General features: G+C 37.3%; 1 protein-coding gene across 3 annotated transcripts in view; it reads right to left on the bottom strand.

Moving 5' to 3' along the window:
• LOC101890183 (prolyl endopeptidase FAP) overlaps window positions 1-16,630 on the bottom strand; it is a 94,673-nt gene that overhangs the window by 61,208 nt on the left and 16,835 nt on the right. The window lies entirely within an intron of this gene.

Below are 16,630 nucleotides of genomic sequence, written 5' to 3'. Positions count from 1 at the left end.
TGTGTGGCTCAGCACTGCAGTCGAATTGAAGGAGCTGCCGACGTCGACACCTCCTCGACCTCCACGGCGGCTCTGTGTGGCAAAGTGAATTTGATTTATTTGTTAGATTGCGTGATAGATGCCGTTCCGTTTTGTGGCTCCCATTGTGATGCATTTCACACATTGAACGACCCGCTGCTGACGTCATTGATGGCAAAGGTCTGTCGGACGGTCTGTCTGTCCGTTGACTGTTGCGGGCGTACCACCCCGAGATATGCACATGTTTACGTAAATACTCCGGCCTATTTAAAGTAACTTTATACCTGTGTGTGTGTGTGCATATGTATGTGTATGGATAGTTAAAGTACCAAAGCATGTCCCTATCCACTTTGCCTAGTTTACATTTGCCATACACGTCGGATATGCTGGCAATGTAGTTGGCGGCATATCGCGCGCACGGGAAGCCTGTACAATTTTGAAATATTTGCACTGCCTTCAAACAGCGAGAATCCAAGCACACACCACACCTTGGGGTATGCACGAAACCGAGTACATACATAACTACACGGATAGATAGACACATTCGTATTTAGATGTTACACACCCGATATCTGATATTCCATTTTAATGGTCATAAACAAACATACCGACAGACAGACAGACAGACAGACAGACAAGCAGAAAACTTATCGGTAGAAAAATTACAAACCAAGAAAACAGTGTGTCAAAAACACAAACAAACAAACATCATTGGTGTGTAGATGTAACAGCCAGATTGGGATCCACGCCAGGCACCCATTCTGCAACGCTACATTGGCAAAGCGATGGTCATCCTCGCAATGCGTCGTTGCGGCTGGCGTCTACTTCTGCGCTGCTGCTGCCACTGCCGTCAATGCTTGTTGTCAAATATATGCAGTCAACAACAACAACGAAATGTCATTAAAAGGAAGGTGATGGCAAATTTCATTTATGCGCGATGGTGGCACCACGAATCGCAGCAATAATAATGATGATGACGAGGAAACTAGGAACTTGGCAAACACTTCTTACCTTGGGCTTAACATTGATCCAATGGCCGAGAATGAGATATTTTGCATATCTATCTGCAAAATTGAAATAAATATGCGTGTTGGAATGTAACCAAAGTGCACGTGTTTGTGGCGAATGTTTCAGTTTGAATACAGGCGAAGCTGAAAAATATTTGTATATGTGCGTGGCAAATACGACCTGATTTTCGCAACGTTTTGGAATTTCTTTGTGTTTGAGTTATTTAGACTCTATTGATCAACAATGGGAGGGGAAAACTTATTTTCTATTACATTTTACATGGAATAATTATTACAGGTAACAGCAAGTCTCAGCTGATTTGACTCTATAGTAATACTAGTGTCAAATTCGATATGACGTTTTGTGATTCAATTCCATTTCTTGATATACAATAGGTATACCCTTTTTATACCCTCCACCTTGGAAAGGAGGGTATATTAACTTTATCATTCCGTTTGTAACATCCTTAAATATTCGTCTTAGATCCCATAAAGTATACATATTCATAATCAGCATAAAATTCTAAGCCGATTTAACGATGTCCGTCTGTCTGTCTGTCTGTCTGTCCGTCTATCTGTCCGTCTGTCTGTCTGTCTGTCCGTCCGTCTGTTGAAATCACGATACAGCCCACATTATTTGACGTAGAGCGCCAGAATTTAGCAGAGCTATCTGCATTGTGTCTAGGATGGTTGGTATTAAAGATGAGATACATCGGTCCACGTTCTGGTATAGTCCCCATATAACGGTACCTCCCGATATTCGGTATTTTGATGATTTATGCCACATTTTTTCACGGATTTGTCTGGAAATTGGTATTTGTAGGTCATAACGGGTCCCTGAGTGTGTGGCAAAACATTGCATGTATAGGTCCACTTTGTGGTATAGCCCCCATATAAAGGTACCTCCTGATATTCGGTATTTTAGTTTTTTTTTGCCACATTTTTTCACGGATTTGTCTAAAAATTGGTATTTGTGGGTCATAATGGTTTCCAGCTCCGGTGGCGAAACATTGCAAATATGGGTCCATGATTTGGTATAGCCCCCATATAACGGTACCTCCCGATATTCGGTAATTTGATGATTTTTGCAACCTTTTTTCACGGATTTGTCTGAAAATTGGTATTTGTTGGTCATAATGGGTTCCAGCTTCGGTAGCGAAACATTGCATGCAGGGGCCCATGATTTTATATAGCCCCCATAAAACGGTACGTCCCAATATTCGGTATTTTTATGGTTTTTGCCACATTTTTTCACTGGTTTGTCTAAAAATTGGTAGTTGTGGGCCATAATGGCTCCTAGTTTGTATAGCGAAACATTGTAATTATAGGTCCACGTTTTGGTGTAGCCCCCACATAACGGTACCTCCCGATATTCGGCATTTTAATTGTTTTTGCCACATTTCTTCTAATGTTTCTTTTACCCTAAGGTGGAGGGTATTTAAAGTTTGGCTCGGCCGAACTTAATGTTTTTTTACTTGTTTGATATAAAATTTCACTGCAGGGCAACGTGAACATATTTTATGCCTAAAAATGGAAAAAATCGCCGTTGTACTTAACAAAATGGCAAAGGCGATGGTTCGGATACTTTTTTGTGGTTAAGGAACAGCGACACCACGTTAGATAATATATTCGTATATTTCATGTTTCCTAAAATTGCAAAATGTAGAATACTTAATGTATGTATGCTGTTTTGGTTTCAACATGAAAGGTTTTCCAACGATTTTCTAGCGATTGCTTGAAGTGTTGAGAGATTAGAACCAACAGCTAACAACTATACATTCAGGGGAATATGTGAAAGCATTAAAATTAAATATTTTAAGAACTATTCTTCTGAATTATCAAATTAGTAATCCAAATTGAAAAAATGCGTTTTTTTTTTTTTTTTTGAAATTAAAATAATTTGTTGAAAATTAATTATTTTGTTTACATAACTCTGACACTTGTATTGCAAATGTGTATGTGGTTGTTGTTACGATTGTTGTATAACATCATTTGCAGTTACCTGTATTATTCTAACATGTACATTTTAGTAAAATTTCAAAATAATCACCTCGCAGAAGTACTGAAAATCATCGTCAATATCATTTGGCCATACACAACCCTCTCGTCTCGAACTGTCAGCCTTTTATATCACTTTCATATCAAAATTTTACATATTCAAAGCACGTTCCATTTTAACTTACAACATCGTAGATTTATGTTCCGTTATTATTTGTTTGCACAGAAAAATTAAAGATTCTTCAAATCAACTAAAAGGAGTTTGGTCTCTTTATTGCCCTTTGTTAGAGGAGTGCCAAAGACCAAACTTTTGTCTATTAAAACAGGCTAATTAATTTTTTTTTCGGTATTCCTGCAGATATATACCATAGACAAATGAAAATATAGACAAATTAATGCTCTCACCGTTTATCTTCGAAAAAAATTCGGGGTTTGAGTGAGAATATTGAAGTCACTCAATTGTAAAATGTAAAATATATTTCATAAACTGTAGGATATTTGTCATTTAAAAATCGTTCCATTACAAAAGACAATAGAAAACTACGTGATGACATCGAAAAATATGGGAATAATACTGTGAACATCTTGAAAAACGATGAAATGTGTTTTCGAAGTCGAGTGGGTTGAACGCGTAAATCAGCATGTTGACTATGCAAAACATGATGAGCGCCATCTGGATAAAAAAACAAAACTAACTTTTCGTTGTCTATATCTACATTTGTCTATGTATATACCCCCAGCATATGATAATGTATTTACCCATCCTTTTTACTCCTTTGGACCGCCATAGAAGATCTAATGATTGTAGAAATATTCCCGAATTCTATGAGAATTCTGATCATTAAAAATATTGTCCACTTTGAGTGGAGGTATAAGAAACAGGGGCCTAATATTTCCAATGTCCGTGAAGATAAATTGTAAAATATAGCAGCAAAGACACAAACCACTTACATTTTGTGTTGGGGGTTAGTTGAAAGATATTTTTATACCCTACAACACTATGTGTTGGGGGTATTATAAGTTTGATTGGGCCAAAAATTATGTAACACCACGAAATATTGGTTTCCCACATAGGAAAGTATATATGGATCATCCTAGCTCGCCGAGCTGAGTCGATCTAGCTATGTATGTCCGTCCGTCCGTCTGTCCGTCTGTCCGTCTGTCCATGTTAATTTGTAATCACTCTACAGGTCGCAATTATGGCCCGATCTTCACGAAATTTGGAATGGAGGTCGGGGTCGGGCCAGAATAGAACCCTATTTCTTTTTGAGATGATCGCCAAATGTTTAGGGGTTGAAATGGACCAAATACTGAAAAAATGTCGGATTTTGCAGTAGCTATACAGGTCGCAATTATAGACCAATCGACGCGGAATTTCGCATGTAGCTAGAGTTTAGGACGGGGAAGAAGCCTACCAATTTGGGTGGTCATCGGATAATATTTAGCGGGTAAAATAGACCATATCTTTTGTGTTGAAAAAATTTAAAATTTTTCATTAAAACGCGAATATTTTAAATCCCGGCGAAATCACAAAGCCATGACAAGGTTACTTCTGATCTTTACATTGATGTTAAGATCCAACAAATCGAATGTATAGCAAAATATGTGCGGTATATATGTCTATCAAAGAAGATATGCTTGAAAGATCTCATATATGTCGAGAACGGCTGAACTGATTTCGACCGTTCTCATTAATTCAGAATGGCCTCTTGGCAGGAAAGAAAATACGTCTAAAAAAATCGCATAAAAATATCTCTCTAAAGATGAAAATATTGATTTTGTAAAATTTTCTCATATTTTTTCAATTTTGTCATATTTTTGGCATATTTTCATTTTGAATTAAACATTTGGTAATATTTCTACAGCTAACAAAACTAAGTATTTAGGATATCAGGATATCATATACAGATCGCATTTATGGCCCGATCCTTACGAAATTTTGCATGGGGATAAGATGAGGGTCAGAATAGAAGCCTACTCTTTTTGGAGATGATCGCCATATATTTAGGGGTTGAAATGGACCAAAAAGCTGCAAAATTGTCGGCAGGTCGTAATTATCGCCCGATCCTCACGCACATTTGAAAGGGGGTTACCGGACATTGCAAAAGCCAAGCAGTTTTGGATGGCCATCCAAATATATTCAATGTGTGAAATAGTTTGCCAACTTTTGTAGACCAAATACGAAAATGTTCATTCCAGAGACTTTTTCGAGAATTCACAAATACAGGAAAGACGCACTTCTGACTATTTCGTTAACGAATACAGTCAAATGTCTGCATCTCATATAGATGCGTTTCAGTCAAAAACCAATAATAAATGTTAATCTTTTGCCATTTCTAAGAAATTATAGGTCTTTGGGAAATATTGGTTCCAGATCTAGGAAGACCATTTCCAATAAATTGGAAATGAGCAAATTAGTTTAAGTTGCTATTTTCGAAAATTAGAGAACGAAACCTGATGGTTTTCTTTTATAATTTGTCACAATATCTTGTGGAATTATTTCGAGTATCTCGCCTATATAAACTGTATCGTTTATTATAGTGTTGTAGGGTATTCAACGGTCGGCCCCGCTCGACTGTAGCCTTTGCTTACTTGTTTTTTATATTAATGATTTTTACTTTTTTTTTTCTTGTTTGGAAAAATTAGAAAGTACTCCTCAAGAATTTTCATTTGAGCCCCGCTCAAATGACGCCGCTTTTATAATTTTTGTGTGCAATTCAGCATTTTCCATGCAGTTTCCCTACCGCCGACACCACTCTAGTTATTCGTCCTCGTCGGTAAGTTGTGTCATTATCCTGTTAAATTAATTTAGGAGAATTGATTTTATCTTTACCTATATCCTATCCTAAGTCTTATATATAAATATATATTGTGTGTCAAACTTGGACTATGTTAGGGGTCTATGAGATTTATGTATGATTGGTTTCTTTTGTAGGGAAGGTTCCAGAAGGTATTGTTCCCGTCACTTATGTATGTTTCCATATGCAGTTTCCCTATCGCCAACCCCACTTTGTTTAGAAAATCTGAATTGGATTATCGGAAATCATTCGGGAATATGAGGCATATATACTTAGAAAGTACTCCTCGAGATTTTACATTTGAGCTCCGCCCCTAATGACGCATCTATTATGTTTTTTGTGCAATTCAGAATTTTCCATGCAGTATCCCTACCGCCAACCCCACTCTAGTTATTCGTCCTCGTCGGGAAATTGTGTAATTTTCCTGTTAAATTAATTTAATTTCGAGTCGATCTAGCGATGTTCATCCGTCCGGTTTAACAATTAAAAAGAATTAAAGTATCTAAACTAAACTACAGCAAAACTAAACAATACAACTCCAAAGTACGCAACCATATTCTAAATTAGGTCGAACAAGGCTGATAAATAAGCGTTTGGTCACATAAGGATCGTCGAATTCCTTTGACCAACGTTTTATAAATCCTAGTAAAGATTTTGCTTTATTAACACAAGACGCAATATGTAAATTAAAACGTAATTTATTGTCTAATATGACACCAAGATCAAGAAACGAGTCAACATTGTCCAATTTGTAAGAACCAATGAAATAGTTGTAGTCCATATGCTGATATTTTTTTTTAAATTAAATGACATTCCATTGACTCTACACCAATGTGCAAGAGAATACAAGTCCTGTTGCAGATTAAGCGATTCGTTGTGAGAATCAAGAGTGCAGAAAAGTTTAACATCGTCAGCAAACATTAATATTTTTGAGTTGCGAATAATAGATGGAAGGTCATTTAAATAAACAACAGATTGTTGTAATATTTCCACTCTTTGACATGGCCCCGGAGTAACGGTACCGTTGTTTTGATGTTTTCGCCTCATTTACCTCAGAAATATCTGTAACTAGGTGGGCGGTCCGCGTTGCCGGCCCGTTCTTTTAGGGAATTACAAAGTCAATGGTGTAAAACATTCTCTTGTCTGACCCCACATTAGTTGGGAAAGTGGACTTGCGGTTACACTAATGTGGGGACTATACTTAAATAAATGTCTATGTGGACAATTATCTGTAAGATGGTTCTCTATCCCTGGGTAGCCTAAATATAATTTATTAGCCAAATCAATTGAAGTTTTATGAGAAGATGTTTTCCACCCCGTTCGAAACAAAAATGCCAAATAAGGGCCAAAAACTTAGAAAATTGGCAAGACACCGAAAAAAGTTTAGATCATATGATGGTTATACCTAAAAGTAATCATTTTTGCAAGGATGATCTCTTCTCAAATTACCAACATTTGTCGAAATTAGTATGAAAAATGTGGTTGAAATGTAAAATATACTTCAAATCGGGATTATGACCCATATCATGACCTTTTCTTATTAAATGTCCAATACGCTCCACTAATGAGACCAGCGGATCTTGAGTTATTAGCATGGTAACTAACACAACTTTCTTTTATATATAGATGTGGCATTTCTAACACTTAGAGGGCAAGAAGCCTTCATGCAATGAATTAAAAATGTAGATCCCCCGGTGCCGTCCAATATTCGATATTTTGTATGTTTTTCCCTCATTTCCCAAACAATTTCGTTGACGTTTGTTGGAATAGAGAACTTCGATACGGTGATTATTATTAAAGCCCTTTTTACTCACTGAATATATGAATTTACCCATCCGGTAAACGAGTTAAGGCTTATTTGTTTTCCTTAAATCGGATATTTTGGCAAAGCAACAATAATTTGTTACCTCCGTACGTAAGTATCCCCACCTAAGGAGTTTTTTTTTTTTCGAACCCCAACCCAAGTGTTGATAACAATCATTTATATTTCAATTACACTTTTTATGTTTTCACTTCTTGTTTAATCTTTGCCCCAGTGTCTGTCACAATCGGCCCTCCCTAGTTGTGCTATCCTTCATAATTTTCCATTCGAAATGTGTGTTTGACAGTGACGTTGCTGATGATGATGATGAATATTTGTCATGAAATTATTTTTTGGCATTTCTTTGAACATTTTGCGATGTTCCATCCTTTGTTGGTTTGCCGGCTTGCATTGAGTGCACTTCCGTGTCGAGTTGGGGTGCCAAAACTAAGATAAACACACACTCACACACGCCGACCACATCGAAATGCACGTACCAGCCAAAAAGGCATTCTGAAATTGATTTAGTAGTTCGTTCTGACAAATCACCCTCCATTGCCGTGCTCTCACTCGAATACCGATTCTGAAATCATATTTACCCAAGGCACATCAGGGTCATCTCGAGCTTTCGTTCGTTTCTATTTTTTATTCCTAATAAGCACCAAATTTTCAAATCAAGTTGCAATTTGATGGCAGCGATAATGGCGATGCAGAGGAAGCAGCTGGTTTTTATATTCAATGACAAGTGCAATGTAGCTGCATTGCCCTGCTTGCCCCGCGTGGCCCTATGTCGTCGGTTTTATTTCCCGTGGTTTGTTTTTATACACTACACCACATAGTTGTAAGGGTATTATGTCTTTGTGCATTTGTTTGTAACATGGAGAAAGAAACGAGATAGACCCATAGTTACTTTTGAGAACCTTCATAGAATCACTCTCTGAGTCGATTTATGCATGTCAGTCCGTCCGTCCGTCCGTCCGTCCGTCCATGTATTCTTGTGAACAAAATACAGGTCGCATTTATTATCCGATTGAGATGAAATTTTCCAAACAATATTTTTTTGGCCCAAGGACGAACCCTATTGAAATTGGTGAGAATCGGATCAAATTTAGATATAGCTCCCATACATATCTTCATCCGATTTCAGGTTAAATGTGCACCAAATGTCCACTATCAGTCCAAATTACCTGAATTTGGGCACAACCAACCGAGTTCGGCCTAGAAGCAAGTATATCAAATTTGATAATCGGTTCAGATATAGCTATAGCTCCCATATATATCTTTCATCCGATTTGATCTTTAAGTCCCTCACATTCCTACTATGCACTCCACAACCGTGATATTTGGTACCAGGTATTAGATGGAGCACAGAAATAGCTGTTTTAAATTTTATCGAAATCGGTTCAGATTTGGATATAGCTCCCATATATATCTTCATCCGATTTCGGGTTAATTGACCACCAAATGGCCAATATCAGTCCAAATGGCCCGAATATTGGCACATGTGACCGAGATTAGCCTTAAAGCAAATACAACAAATTTGGAGAAAATCGGTTCAGATATAGCTATAGCTCCCATATATATGTTTTATCCGATTTGGTGTTTAAGCCTTTCACATTCGTAATATGCACTCCACAAGAATGATATTTGGTACCAGATATAAGATACAGCCCAGAAATAGCTGTTTGTAATTTTATCGAAATCGGTTCAGATTTGGATATGGCTCCCATATATATCTTCATCCGATTTCGGGTTAAATGTGCACTAAATGGTCAATATCAGCCCAAATCACCTGAATTTTCGTACATAAGACCGAATTCAGTCAAGAAGCTAATACGTAAAATTTGGAGAAACCCGGTTCAGAGATAGCTATAGTTCGTAAAATGCACGATAGAATTAGATAGATTTTGATTTTGTACCAAATATCTCATAGAGCTCTGAAATGCCCTGTATAAACCTTTTTACGAGAGCTCTACTAAATATGCATAGTGGTGTAGGGTATCATAAAGTCGGCCCGTCCGACTTTTGAGCTTTCCTTACTGGTTTTTTTATGATGATGGTGGTTAACAACGTCAATACGTTGTGTCTTGATGTTCCTCCAACCCCTCCTACAAATGTACATTAGTACATCAAGCAACTAATCCATTTGCAGATTTTCTCTGAAAATTCAAGAGCACTTCAAGTCAATAGGCGTTCATGTAGGTGTGTGTGTGTGTGTGTGTTTGCGGGTATGTGTTTGAGTAGGTGTAGTGTTGTTAAATGTGATTCAACAACAACAACAACAACCAAACACCATCAAAACAAATTATAATAAGAATGGCGAATAATGTGTTAACATTTTATAATGACTTTCCTGGTTAGAGAATCGAATGCATCGTGCACCACCACCGCCACACATCGACACGGGCGCACATACACCCATCTACGCCGTTACAAAAAGGCAAGGCCCAGGTGGAAGATTCGTTTAAAATGTTGGTGTCGTCCAATAATGTTAGGTTCGGTTGCATATATGTACTTTATGCACAAACTACCCTGCGAGGAAATAAACTGCTTTAAAACTGACTTAAAAAGTATTAATCGGTTTTGCCGACAGATGTATGCCCTCAGCCAATGTTCGATTATCCGAATATATATTTTGACTTCTGTTATCAATTTTCAAATTCTTGGCCCTCTATGTAGTAGGTTCCGAAGGAATGGGCAAATATTTCGTATTGGATCTAAATAAATATGATATGAATATTGCGACGTACCAGGTCTGGACTATATTGGTTACCTCCTTCATCCTTTTGGGTGAGGTACCATAAGGGGTTCGCAGATATATATCATCTTTACAACAAATCTTGTCTTAGCAAAAATGTTTGTATGTGTGAGAATTGGATGCTTATTCCGATTTCTTTGAGCGTTTTGCTTTTCAAAATCTTGAACCCTATGTGGCGGAGGTACCAGAAGAAATGGTCCAATCTCTACCATCTTTACAACAGATCTTGTGTTGATAAAAATACCTCAGTATCAAGTTATAATGAAATCCGATGTTAATTTTGCGTTTCATGGACAATCGGACTCTTACATCGCATGTTATAAGAGTTATAATTATTCAAAATTTTGACCCTTTGTAGGGGAGGAACTTGATTGAGTAGACCAACATTGTCCATTTTCACACCTGACCTAGCACTGGTGCAAATATTAGGATTTGCAAAGTTGGTGCAGAATCAGATTATCCTTTCTCTTTCTGTGCAGGGAAACATTTACGTTTAGAGTTGCTATTCTAAGTATTATTTTGCACTTTTTCCATTGTATGGTGGACATAATGAATAATGAAGAACCATGTCAAAAGTCGGGCGGGCCGACTATATGATGCCCTACACCACTATGCTTATTTAGAGAGAGAGAAAAAGTTTATATTGGGAATTTATGTGAAGTAGATCTTACCAACTATGAACCAAATAATATTTCGGTATCGTACATGACTTCGATAAGGACAATATTAAACCAGTAGGAAAAGTCAAAAATCGGACGAGGCCGACTACTATATGATAGAGCTCCCGTAACAAAAGAATTTATTTGATTTGAATCAGATCATACCACCTATCAACATTTGGCTTTAGGGCAGTTATAGTTTGGGTTCAGAGCAAACTAATGTGTGGGAGGCATATCCAATTCTGAATAGATTTTCACTAAATTTGACGGAGACATTTTTATTTTTTATACCAAATGACATTGCTATCACTTCGAGAAGATTTATATTAAAAAAATATATATATCGGAGCCGAGTTCCATAAAATGGAAACATACTTCCCGAAATTCACTCCTTTTGGGCTGATATTAGCCATTATTTGCAGAACAAAACTGAAATCGGATTAATGACATATATGGGAGCTATATTCAAATCTTAGCCGTTCTCGATAAAATTTGGCAGAGATATTTCCGAGCTCTATAAGATATCTGGTACTAAATAACATTGTTGTCGAATGCATTTTACGAATTTGAGGGTCTTTAACACCAAATCGGATGAAACATATATATGGGGGCTATAGCATTTGTATTTCCTATAATAGTTGGTTTTAAAATAGGGCTACATCGGTCCAGGTTTAAATAAAGCCCCCCATGCAACGATGCCTCCTAAGTTCTGGCATTCTGAAAAATGGTCAATACAGGTTTACTATTTCATGTAGGCTCCATTTAATGGAACCTATGTATAGCTAGAATGCCTATGGATTTATATCCTTAAAGAATATTAGTCAGCCGTGCTGAAAAGTTTCTAATTTTATAAACTATTTGGTTTCGATAACATATAGTGGTATATTCTGATTTTCGATGTTTCGATGATTTCTGTTCCGATTAACAACTGAAACTTTGTTGGTCCCACATTCAAAGGTTAAAAGAACTTAAGACTTTAGTCCGCATGACCTTTAGATCTATGAGGGATAGTTTTTCAAAGAATTTAATAGGATTTTGTTTTCGGAGTCGAGTCGAGTCGCAGTCAACGTCTGATCAAAATGACTCGACTCTGCAGCCCTGAGATTAACTTTGTCACACCATTTATATCTCCCCTACATAATACATATCTTCTAGAGTAGCTTTTTATTGTAAATTTGATATAGCTATCCGCGTATTGAGACAGGAGGCTTTTGATAGTTTCAGACACATCTTGCACGACCATTCTTTGGGATAATATCAATTCTTTATGTATTGGTATTTTGGAGATTCAAGCTAGTTTTTACGGCAGGAATGTCCGGAAATATAAAGGTATGTAAATTATTCGGTATTGACGTCATATATAATATTTTCGCCCAACAGACGATATTTCGATGACATTAACTGCAGATTTTTATTTTTTTTTATTTTTTTTTTTTTTTTGCAGAAACCTTGCTTCGAAATTATAATCAGTGGTATGTTCCAGAACTGCAAGAATGTTAAAGTTTTTACTGCGATAACCGAGTTTCCCTTTATGGAAAAATATTGCAAAAATAATGCATGTTCTGGAACAGATCACAGAATAGGTCCAAATAGATAACTCCATATTTTATGGGATTTGTGATCTTTAAAATTGTTGACCCAAAAAATACGATATACGACATTTCGACAATAATTGTGGATTCAGTTCGCTTCATGTATGGTTGGTAAGTGATTAACATAATTCCGGAGAAATACAGGGTGAGATGAAAAAAACTGCAACAAAGTCCAACGCCATAATTTTTATTTTTTTTTTTAATTATATTGAATTAAAGCAAAAAATGTCGGAAATAGCATCAAATTGTAGAATAAGTTCAGTTTACAAACTGCTGGACAACAAAACCAAATTCGACAGTTCACCAACTTCGGCCAAACGAAGCAACTCTTTAGTCTTTTGAGTCTATTTTCTTTCTGGTGCGGTGTAAATTCTTGCACTATTTGGAATTTCAATGGCTTTACCCCGAGCTCATTTTTCAATATTTGCCCAATGGAATGTTGCGATATGCTCAGCTCACGAGTCATTTTTCGGCCACTACAACGCGGGCTTCGATCAAGTCGATTCTTTACTTTTCGAACCATTTCTGCTGATGTTGCTGTTTTCTTCCGTCCACTTCCTTGACGTCGGGCTACGCTACCAGTATCACGGTAACGAGTGATGGTACGAGGCACAAAAGATTAATTCACATTTAAATGCTGGAGTGCTCTAACGATAGCCACTTGTGGTTTTCCAGCCAAAAAAAAAAAGGGAACACACTCTCACGCTTAAATTCCATCACGAATAACTTATTTTTTTGGAAAATTCTCACCAAAATGCTTTTGTACGCTTGTAAACAATATAATGAGCTGTCACTAGAATAATTTTAACAGCTGTTGGACAAGTGGCTTAGAAATGACTGCAGTCTGAAATTGGTTGCAGGGTTTTCATCTCACCCTGTATAGACTGTATGCGATATTCTTTTTATACCCACATGAAATGTGGATTCGATTCTGGTCGGCTGTCGGGTGCACTTCAACGTTTGAAGAGATTATCAGACTTGGTCTAAAATTGGAGATTGGTCCACTCATTCTGATACCACCTCCACATATGTTCAAATGATTGCAAGCAGATAAAGTGTATCGTAACATTTAGATGAAACTTAGGTCTGGTGGGTAAAGGAAGAATATTGTCCTACTCCTTCTTGTACCTCCCATACAAGGGGTCAAAATGATTTTACTGATTTCACAGTGTCCTATTATCAACAAACATAGAACGTCCTAATGTTTTTGCGTTGCGTTAGAGCAAGTGCGAAAATGAAATATATCGATCCACTCTTTTTTGAGACTTTCTCCCCGCTCCTCTCAAAAGTTCAAAAATTACAAAAAAAGTCATACATAACCTCAATATATAATGAATCGTGTAAGCGATATCTCCAAAATTGGTTCAGGCTAATGTTTTAACCAAACATAGATTAAAAGCGATGAAGGCAGATATTGGTCCACTGCCTCTTCTACCTCCCAACAAAAGGTAAACATTTTTAAGAATAATAATTCTACTAAAATGTGAAATCAGACTCCGATTTTCGTTAAACTTCGCAATTCCTTCCAATTGAACAGTGTTAGATCACACTTGAAGGTGTGATTTTTCAAGGCACCCCTTTTGGTATCTTACATACAAATATGATAAGTAATACCAATAACCTTCATAAAATACGAAATTATATATTTGTTCTGTTCTCCTCAAACCTCGCACACGTCTATGTAGGTCTAACATTTATACTTTACAATAGATAACAACATGCTAATCGGACACAAATGATCGATACAACTGTTTGGAACATACAACCGACTGAACAAAACTAACCATTGCGGGCGGCTGCCTTGGCATGCCTCTGACAGCCATTCCAATAAATTTCATTTATGTTCGTAGTTTAATTTTTACAATTCTCACTATTTACTACTCATCCTCATGTAATAGCATTGTCAGCATCAACAGCTACTGTCTTTTTCCAATATTCCGAATCGCCCTCTGTTCTCTAATGACCCCACTTACGGGCGCTCTAGCCATTACAATCAACACCGAAAACTGTCAAATTATGTGGAAAACTTCCACGAAAAATGTTTATTGCGGTACGAGGGTGTTAATATCTAACTTCTGAAGTATTCAAATAAATGGTACATTGCAAGTCGTCAACATGACCGAAGCCGAAGCGTTTAATTAATCCAAATTGTAGTGCCAACCAGCATGTGTTTTTGCGTTTTGTTATTGTCGTTGTCATTGTTGTTGTTGTTGCTGGTATTGGTGTTGGTGCTTCGAAGCCAAAAGAAACGACGGCGACGGCGACATAATACACAAAAGTTCGGATAATAGCCATGGCGGGAAACATTATTCGCATCCATTGCTTAATGGCCTGGAAAATCTTGTGGCGAATATTTCGCCCGACAGAAGGTGGTGTGAAGGGAGTGCGGTAACTGGGCTAACACACACCACTCCGAGTAGATATAATCACCAGCATTGTTTTCTTTTCAAAAGATGCCACACGTTTGGAGGGACCTTGTCTAACACACGCACACCCATACACGGACTCGCTCCAAAAACATTGGAGCATACCGTTTGAACGTAAACCAATTCTTTTGCTCTGTAGTAGTAGTTGTGTGTGGTTCACAACGACGCAGAAGAGGGCTGTGAATCGAAACAGGGGCATAGCCATGTCGAACCCTTGTACAACAGATTATTGCGATATGTTAATCAATTAGGAAGGAAGAACTTGTCGAACTGTGAGTATCGAACCACAGAACCATAGAAGAGAATATTGTGGAAGGCATTTGTAAAACAACAAAGCAGACTCCATTCAAAAGCAATACATGCACACTTGCTTCGAGTACCCCACGCACACACACACTCACACACTTACTTCTGATATATTCCATTGTGACAATCATACCAAGCATGGAAAGTTCGATTCTACAAACGAACAAAAAGGCATGACTATTACAAAAAAAACATAACTCACATATTTGGCACAGTCATTTATTTAAAAAATGTCAAAATCGAAATCTTGGGGATGTCAACAACAACCACAGTAACAACACACTTCGGCAAAGTTTTCAAGCAAAGATCATATATTTTTATACCCTCCGCCATATTATGGAGGGTATATTAATTTTGTCATTCCGTTTGTAACTCCTCGAAATACTCATGTCAGACCCAACAAAGTATATATATTCTTGATCAGCGTAAAATTTTAAGACGATTTAGCCATGTCCGTCTGTCTATCTGTGTGTCTGTCTGTCCGTCTGTCTGTCTGTCTGTTGTAATCACGCTATCTTTCGAACAAATTGAGATAGAAGGCTAAAATTTTGCACACATGTATATTTTGCCAGTAGGCAGGTTAAGTTCGTAAATGGGCCATGTAGGTCTAAGTTATCATATAGCCCCCATATAACGGTACCTCCCGATATTCGGTATTTTGATGATTTTAGCGACATTTTTCACCGGAATTGTTTCAAATTTGGCATTTGAAGTTCGTAATGGATACTACAGCCTAAGACAGAAAATAATCTGTGTAGGTCCACGGCTTCGTATAGCCCTTATATAACGGTACCCCCCCGATATTCGGTATTTTGATGATTTTAGCGACATTATTTACCGGAATCGTTTCAAAGTTGGCATTTGAAGTTCGTAATAGATGCTGCAGCATAAAACAGAAAATGGGCCATGTAGGTCCACGTCTTCGTATAGCCCCCATATACCGTACCCCCCGATATTCGGTATTTTGATGATTTTAGCGACATTATTTACCGGGATTGTTTCAAATTTCGCATGTGAAGTTCGTAATGGATACTTCAGCCCATGCCAGAAAATTGTCTGTGCAGGTCCACGTCTTCGTATAGCCCCCATATAACGGTACCTCCCTATATTCGGTGTTTTGATGATTTTAGCTACATTATAAACAGATTTTTCTTCAAGTTTCGCATTAAAATATTGTAATAACTTATGACAAAAGTTGCATATGCAGGTCCACGTCGTCGTATAGGCATTCGGTATTTTTAAGATTTTAACAGAATTGTTAACGGAT

This window comes from Musca domestica, unplaced genomic scaffold (assembly GCF_030504385.1).
Source record: "Musca domestica strain aabys unplaced genomic scaffold, Musca_domestica.polishedcontigs.V.1.1 5, whole genome shotgun sequence".
Taxonomy (NCBI): domain Eukaryota; kingdom Metazoa; phylum Arthropoda; class Insecta; order Diptera; family Muscidae; genus Musca; species Musca domestica.
This window is presented reverse-complemented; position numbering and strand designations above follow the sequence as displayed.